This window comes from Ranitomeya variabilis, chromosome 6 (assembly GCF_051348905.1).
Source record: "Ranitomeya variabilis isolate aRanVar5 chromosome 6, aRanVar5.hap1, whole genome shotgun sequence".
In the NCBI taxonomy this organism is placed as follows: Eukaryota; Metazoa; Chordata; class Amphibia; order Anura; family Dendrobatidae; genus Ranitomeya; species Ranitomeya variabilis.
The window spans coordinates 30,993,067-31,002,374 of record NC_135237.1 but is presented as its reverse complement, the minus strand read 5'-3'; positions in this window follow the sequence as shown (position 1 = coordinate 31,002,374).

Here is a 9,308-nt window from a genome sequence, read left to right as displayed (position 1 = left end):
ATGGTGGCTGCCCCGTAATCTACCGGACTCGGCAGTGCCATGGTGGCTGCCCCGGAATCTACGGGACTCAGCAGTGCCGTGGTGGCTGCCCCGGAATCTACCAGACTCGGCAGTGCCGTGGTGGCTGCCCTGGAATCTACCAGACTCGGCAGTGCCGTGGTGGCTGCCCCGGAATCTACCAGACTCAGCAGTGCCATGGTGGCTGCCCCGGAATCTACAGGACTCAGCAGTGCCGTGGTGGCTGCCCCGGAATCTACCAGACTCGGCAGTGCCGTGGTGGCTGCCCCGGAATCTACCAGACTCAGCAGTGCCATGGTGGCTGCCCCGGAATCTACAGGACTCAGCAGTGCCGTGGTGGCTGCCCCGGAATCCCCGTGAGGCGTGGAGCGGTGACAGCACAGTGCACACGTCAGGCTTTACGTGGCGGCAGCAGCGTGTGACTGAAGCAAATATTTGCCCTCGTCTTCGGTCAGTGACAGTCTGCACACAGACCTCAGTGCCGGGGTCAGCGCCAGGGAAGCCGCAGCCTGTAGGATCCGCGGCTGGAACGCTGCCGACTGTCACTGGCAGCAGCTCCAGCTATAGGCGTGTGTGAGGGGGCTGCTGTTTACGCAATTTCCAATTGTGGCAAAAGACAGAGACTGAGCAAAAACATCAAAAATGTTCATATTCCATGGAAAAATGTAAACTTTGTGAATAGTATGTATTACACATTAACACTACAGTAGACACCAGAAATGACAAGCATTCAGAACAGACAACCGGACCACCAGGGATGATGAGCACCTGATGGTGACACAATGAGCAGGTCAATGTCCCAGCATGATAAATTAACAAACCACTGGACCACCAGGGATAATCAGTCTGTTATACCAGAATGACTGATAAGCCATCATCGACTATACACATGCCACTGAACTACTAGGGATGAAGAGCATGCCACCGGACCACTATGGATGATGATGATGTGACCACTGCTGCACCAGGGATAACAGGAATACTCAAACCACTGGATGACTATGGATGATGAGCTGCACACAGGAACGCTATGTCAATGAACAGGTCACTGTCCCAGCACGCAGAATGAGACCAGAGCACCAGGGATAATAGTAAGAGTGGTATACCAGAATAGATATGAGTCCCCACTGACAATACACAAACCACTGGACCACCATGGATAATGAACTGATCACGGGACCACAAAGGCAATGAACAAGTCACTACCAGCGTGGAAAATGGAACAAGCCTCTAGACCAACAGGGAAAATAAGTAGTCCATTATTCGAGAGTGACAATAAAAATATGACTGGACCACTAGGGATGTGAAGTTTGCCATTAGACTACCATGGATGATTAAAAGACCACTAGACCACAAGAAATAATAGTCTCGTACCAGAATGGATGATAAGCCACCACTGGGCCGCTAGGGATGATGATTAGCCCAGAACACCTCTGTGACAACGAGAATGTCACTGTAACATCAAAAAGTAACAAACCACTAGGTGCATTGCGAAGTCAATTGTGCCACCATGGATGATGAGCAAGCCATAGGGCCACTAAAAATAATAACATGACACTTGACCACAGTGGACAGTGAGTACCCACAGCACCATGGATAATAAACACACCACTGGACCACCAGGGATAATGGGAAAACTAGTATAACACCATGGATGATGAGCAAACCAGTGGGTCATTATTAAAAATGAAGGTACCCCTGGACCACCATTAATATTAGGAATTATAAAAAGTAATATTGGACCACCATGAATGATGAGCAAGACACTGAACCACCACGGGAAATTTGAAAGCCACTATACCACCATTAATGATGAACAGACTGGACCAGTAGGAATAATAAATATGACACCAGACCACCATGGGTAACGTACAAACCATTGGACCACCAGGAGTAAAATGTAAGCCATTAAACCACCGTGGGCAGTAAACAGTCTCCTAGTAGTAGTGTGGTCTTTGGAGAAAAATGGATGTTTGATCCCCCAGACCAAGACCCATCGTATACCAGGAACACCCCACAAGACCCGCCATATACCGGGCACACCCCACAAGACCTGCTGTATACCGGGAACACCCCACAAGACCTGCTGTACACCGGGAACACCTCGCAAGACCTGCTGTATTCCAGGAACACCCCACAAGACCTGCCATATACCAGGAACACCCCACAAGACCTGCCGTATACTGGGAAAACCCCACAAGACCTGCCGTATACCAGGAACACCCCACAAGACCTGCTGTATACCGGGAACACCCCACAAGACCCACCGTATACCAGGAACACCCCACAAGACCTGCGGTATACTGGGAAAACCCCACAAGGCCTGCCGTATACTGGGAACACCCTACAAGACCTGCTGTATACCGGGCACACCCCACAAGACCTGCCATATACCAGGAACACCCCACAAGACCTGCCGTATACTAGGAAAACCCCACAAGACCTGCCGTATACCAGCAACACCCCACAAGACCTGCTGTATACCGGGAACACCCCACAAGACCCACCGTATACCAGGAACACCCCACAAGACCTGCCGTATACTAGGAAAACCCCACAAGACCTGCTGTATACCAGGAATACCCCACAAGACCTGCTGTATACGGGAACACCCCACAAGACCCACCGTATACCAGGAACACCCCACAAGACCTGCCGTATACTGGGAAAACTCCACAAGACCTGCCGTATACCGGGAACACCCCACAAGACCCACCGTATACTGGGAACACCCCACAAGACTCGCCGTATACCAGGAACACCCCACAAGACCCGCTGTATACCGGGAACACCCCACAAGACTCGCCATATTCCGGAAACACCCCACAAGACCCACCGTATACCGGTAACACCTCACAAGACCTGTTGTATACCGGGAACACCTCACAAGACCTGCCGTATACTGGGAACACCTCACAAGACCTGCCATATACCGGAAACACCCCACAATATCTGCTGTATACTGGGAACACCTCAGAAGATCTCCATACTGGGTAGACAATGTGTTGTAATAAAGTCCTTTGTGGTCCAGAGCACTGAATGTTATGTTAGTAGTGGACCAGGTCAGTGAACATGTTAGTGAAGTTCCCGGTGGTCCAGGTCCGTGAAGATGTTAATGAAGTTCTCGGTGGTCCAGGTCAGTGAACATGATAGTGAACTTTCCGGGGGTCCATGTTGTGAATTCTGCTCTTGGGCTCCCTCCGGTGGTTGTAAGTGGTAGCGCTGCTGTCTCTGAATCACAGCATTTATCAGGTGTGTTCACTTCTTGCAATTTTGACTGGGCTATTTAATCTTGCTTCACCCTTTAGTCAGTGCCAGTTGTCCATTGTTCCTGGAGGATTCACATCTCTGCCTGGTCTCTCCTGCTTTGCAGTTCTTTTCAACAAAGATAAGTTCTGGCCTTGATTTTTTGCTGTCCACATGCTGTGGCCTTATTGTTCAGTTTTTTCCATGTTTTTGTCTTGTCCAGCTTGGTCTGTATAAGGATTTGTTTAAGGTACCGTCACACTAAACGATATCGCTAGCGATCCGTGACGTTGCAGCGTCCTCGCTAGCGATATCGTTTAGTTTGACACGCAGCAGCGATCAGGATCCTGCTGTGATGTCGCTGGTCGCTGAATAAAGTCCAGAACTTTATTTGGTCGTCCGATCGCCGTGTATCGTTGTGTTTGACACCAAAAGCAACGATACCAGCGATGTTTTACACTGGTAACCAGGGTAAACATCGGGTTACTAAGCGCAGGGCCGCGCTTAGTAACCCGATGTTTACCCTGGTTACCAGCGTAAAAGTAAAAAAAACAAACAGTACATGCTCACCTGCGCGTCCCCCAGCGTCTGCTTCCTGCTCTGACTGAGATCCGGCCCTAAAGTGAAAGTGAAAGCACAGCGGTGACGTCACCGCTGTGCTGTTAGGGCCGGAGCTCAGTCAGTGTCAGGAAGCAGACGCTGGGAGACGCGCAGGTGAGCACGTACTGTTTGTTTTTTTTACTTTTACGCTGGTAACCAGGGTAAACATCGGGTTACTAAGCACGGCCCTGCGCTTAGCAACCCGATGTTTACCCTGGTTACCCGGGGACCTCGGCATCGTTGGTCGCTGGAGAGCGGTCTGTGTGACAGCTCTCCAGCGACCAAACAGCGACGCTGCAGCGATCGGCATCGTTGTCGCTATCGCTGCAGCGTCGCTTAATGTGACGGTACCTTTAGCCAAGCTGGTATCTCTGGAGATGTAGATATACCCTCCATATCTTTAGTTAGCTGTGGAGTTTTTGTATTTTCTGTGGTGGATATTTTCTAGTGTTTTAATACTGACCGCATAGTACTCTGTCCTATCCTTTCTATTTAGCTAGAAGTGGCCTCCTTTGCTAAATTCTGATTTCAGTCTGTGTATGTTTTTTCCCTCTCATCTCACAGTCAATATTTGTGGGGGGCTGCCTATCCTTTGGGAATTTTCTCTGAGGCAAGATAGTCTTCCCTTTTCTATCTCTAGGGGTAATTAGTCCTCCGGCTGTGTCGAGATGTCCAGGGAGTGCTAGGTACATTCCACGGCTACTTCTAGTTGCGGTGTTAAGTTCAGGGTCTGCGGTCAGTACAGGTACCACCTTCTCCAGAGTACGTCTCATGCTGCTCTTAGGCCACCAGATCATAACAGTACAACTGGCCAACAATGAGTTAACCGCATCTCAGAAGAAGGGAAGGAAAGCGCTGGGCCATTTTTTTTTCTGTAGTCTGTTGTGTTTTTTTTTTTCTCTTCCCTCTTTACCTCTGGGTGGCTCAGGAGTTCGGCGCTGGTATGGATGTTCAGGGACTGGCTTCTCGTGTGGATCAACAGCTAGGGTACAGGGTATTTCCGATTATATCGTTCAGACTCCGGTTTTAGAGCCTAGAATTCCAACTCCTGATTTGTTTTTTGGGGATAGGTCCAAATTTCTGAGCTTTAAAAATAACTGTAAACTGTTTTTTGCTCTGAAACCCCGTTCCTCTGGTGATCCCATCCAGCAGGTTAAAATTATTATATCTCTGCTGCGTGGTGACCCCCAGGATTGGACATTTGCCCTGGAACCTGGGAATCCGGCGTTGCTTAATGTAGACACATTTTTTCAGGCGCTTGGGTTATTGTATGACGAACCTAATTCAGTGGATCATGCTGAGAAGACCTTGTTGGCCCTGTCTCAGGGTCAAGAAGCGGCAGAATCATATTGCCAGAAGTTTAGAAAATGGTCTGTACTGACTAAATGGAATGAGGATGCCTTGGCGGCAATCTTCAGAAAGGGTCTTTCTGAATCCGTTAAAGATGTTATGGTGGGGTTCCCCACGCCTGCTGGTCTGAGTGATTCTATGTCTCTGGCCATTCAGATTGATCGGCGCTTGCGCGAGCGCAGAGTTGTGCACACTATGGCATTGTCTTCCGAGCGGAGTCCTGAGCCTATGCAGTGTGATAGGATTGTGTCTAGAGCTGAACGACAAGGATTCAGACGTCAGAATAGGTTGTGTTTTTACTGCGGCGATTCTCCTCATGTTATTTCTGATTGCCCTAAGCGTACCAAGAGAATCGCTAGTTCTGTTACCATCAGTACTGTACAACCTAAATTTCTGTTATCTGTGACCCTGATCTGCTCATTATCGTCATTTTCTGTCATGGCATTTGTGGATTCAGGCGCCGCTCTAAACTTAATGGACTTAGAATTTGCCAGGCGCTGTGGTTTCCCCTTGCAGCCTTTGCAGAGTCCTATTCCTTTGAGGGGCATTGATGCTACACCGTTGGCTAAAAATAAACCTCAGTTTTGGACACAGCTGACCATGTGCATGGCGCCAGCCCATCAGGAAGATTGTCGTTTTCTGGTGTTGCATAATTTGTATGATGCTATTGTGCTGGGTTTCCCATGGTTACAGGTGCATAATCCGGTATTAGATTGGAAATCTATGTCTGTGACTAGTTGGGGTTGTCAGGGGGTTCATGGTGATGTTCCTGTGATGTCAATTGTCTCCTCCCCCTCTTCTGAAATTCCTGAGTTTTTGTCAGATTTCCAGGATGTATTCAATGAGCCCAAGTCCAGTTCCCTTCCACCGCACAGAGACTGTGATTGTGCTATTGACTTGATTCCAGGCTGTAAGTTCCCTAAGGGCCGACTTTTCAACCTGTCTGTGCCAGAACATACCGCCATGCGGAGCTATGTTAAGGAGTCCTTAGAGAAGGGGCATATTCGGCCATCTTCTTCACCATTGGGAGCAGGTTTTTTTTTTGTTGCCAAAAAAGATGGCTCCTTGAGACCCTGTATTGATTATCGCCTCTTGAATAAGATCACGGTCAAATTCCAATACCCTTTGCTTTCTGATTTGTTTGCTAGGATTAAGGGGGCTAGTTGGTTTACTAAGATTGACCTTCGAGGGGCATATAATCTTGTTCGTATTAAGCAGGGTGACGAATGGAAAACTGCATTTAATACGCCCGAAGGCCATTTTGAATACCTTGTGATGCCATTCGGACTCTCTAATGCTCCATCTGTGTTTCAGTCCTTCATGCATGATATTTTTCGGAATTATCTTGATAAATTCATGATTGTATATTTGGATGATATTTTGATTTTTTCAGATGATTGGGAGTCTCATGTGAAACAAGTGAGGATGGTATTTCAGATCCTTCGTGATAATGCCTTGTGTTATGACCCCAATGGCAGAGGGTCTCAGAAATAAATTCTAAGTCTGCAAACACAAAAAACCAGCTCATAGGGCAGTGGTAACTGGGCTGACCGTATATCTAATCCTAGCACCACAAATAGCAGCAGCCGGGGAACGTGCCTACGTTGGTTCTAGACGTCTCGCGCCAGCCGGAGAACTAACTAACCCTAGAAGGGAAAAGATAGACCTTTCTTGCCTCCAGAGAAAAGACCCCAAAAGTTGGATACAAGCCCCCAACAAATAATAACGGTGAGGTAAGAAGAAAAGACAAACGTAAGAATGAACTAGGTATTTAGCAAAGAGAGGCCCACTGACTAATAGCAGAATATAGTAAGATGACTTATACGGTCAGCAAAAACCCTATCAAAATTTCCACGCTGGATATTCAAGAACCCCCGAACCGTCTAACGGCCCGGGGGGAGAATACCAGCCCCCTAGAGCTTCCAGCAAAATCAGGAATCACATTTAGTACAAGCTGGACAAAAAATAATAGCAATACAAATAACCAAAAAACAAGGAAGCAGGACTTAGCTTAATTATGCACGAACCAGGACCAGCAGACAGGAGCAAACAGAAAGAACTGATTACAACGATGCCAGGCACCAGACTGAGAATTCAGGAAGTTCATATAGCAACACCCCTGGACTAACGACCCAGGTGGGTGCCAAACTGAGGAAAGACAATCCCAGAGTCATATCACTAGTGACCACAAGAGGGAGCCAAAAAAGTCTAATTCACAACAGTACCCCCCTTTAAGGAGGGGTCACCGAACCCTCACCAAGACCACCAGGGCGATCAGGATGAGCAGCGTGAAAGGCACGAACTAAATCGGCCGCATGCACATCAGAGGCAACCACCCAGGAATTATCCTCCTGACCATAGCCCTTCCACTTGACCAGATACTGAAGCCTCCGCCTGGAGAGACGAGAATCCAAGATCTTCTCCACCACGTACTCCAACTCGCCCTCAACCAACACCGGAGCAGGAGGCTCAACAGAAGGGACCACAGGTACAACGTACCGCCGCAACAAAGACCTATGGAACACGTTGTGAATGGCAAACGACACCGGAAGATCCAAGCGAAAGGACACAGGATTAAGGATTTCCAATATCTTGTAAGGACCGATGAAGCGAGGCTTAAATTTAGGAGAGGAGACCTTCATAGGAACAAATCGAGAAGACAGCCATACCAAATCCCCAACACGAAGTCGGGGACCCACACCGCGGCGGCGATTGGCAAAACGCTGAGCCTTCTCCTGTGACAACTTTAAGTTGTCCACCACATGATTCCAAATCTGCTGCAACCTATCCACCACAGAATCTACCCCAGGACAGTCAGAAGGCTCCACATGTCCTGAGGAAAAACGAGGATGGAAACCAGAGTTGCAGAAAAATGGCGAAACCAAAGTAGCGGAACTAGCCCGATTATTAAGGGCAAACTCAGCCAACGGCAAGAAGGTCACCCAATCATCCTGATCTGCAGAAACAAAACACCTCAAATAAGCCTCCAGAGTCTGATTAGTTCGCTCCGTTTGTCCATTAGTCTGAGGATGAAAGGCAGACGAAAACGACAAGTCAATGCCCATCTTAGCACAAAAGGATCGCCAGAACCTGGAAACAAACTGGGATCCTCTGTCAGACACGATATTCTCAGGAATGCCGTGTAAACGAACCACATTCTGAAAGAACAGAGGAACCAGATCGGAAGAGGAAGGCAGCTTAGGCAAAGATACCAAATGGACCATCTTGGAAAAGCGATCACATACCACCCAGATGACAGACCTGCCCTGAGACACCGGAAGATCTGAAATGAAATCCATGGAAATGTGTGTCCAAGGCCTCTTCGGGACAGGCAAGGGCAAGAGCAACCCGCTGGCACGAGAACAGCAAGGCTTAGCTCGAGCACAAGTCCCACAGGACTGCACAAATGACCGCACATCCCGTGACAAGGAAGGCCACCAAAAGGACCTAGCCACCAAATCTCTGGTGCCAAAAATTCCCGGATGCCCTGCCAACACCGAGGAATGAACCTCGGAAATGACTCTGCTGGTCCACTTATCAGGAACAAACAGTCTGTCAGGTGGACAAGAGTCAGGTCTACCAGCCTGAAATCTCTGCAACACACGTCGCAAATCCGGAGAAATGGCTGACAAGATTACTCCCTCTTTAAGAATACCAACTGGTTCAGCGACTCCAGGAAAGTCAGGCACAAAGCTCCTTGAAAGAGCATCAGCCTTCACATTCTTTGAACCTGGTAAATACGAGACCACAAAGTCAAAACGGGAGAAAAACAATGACCAACGGGCCTGTCTAGGATTCAGGCGTTTAGCAGACTCGAGATACATTAGATTTTTGTGATCAGTCAAGACCACCACACGATGCTTAGCACCCTCGAGCCAATGACGCCACTCCTCAAATGCCCACTTCATGGGCAGCAACTCCCGATTGCCAACATCATAATTCCGCTCAGCAGGCGAAAACTTCCTAGAGAAAAAAGCACATGGTCTCATTACAGAGCAACCAGGGCCTCTCTGCGACAAAACGGCCCCTGCCCCAATCTCAGAAGCATCCACTTCAACCTGAAAGGGAAGTGAGACATCAGGCTGGCACAAAAC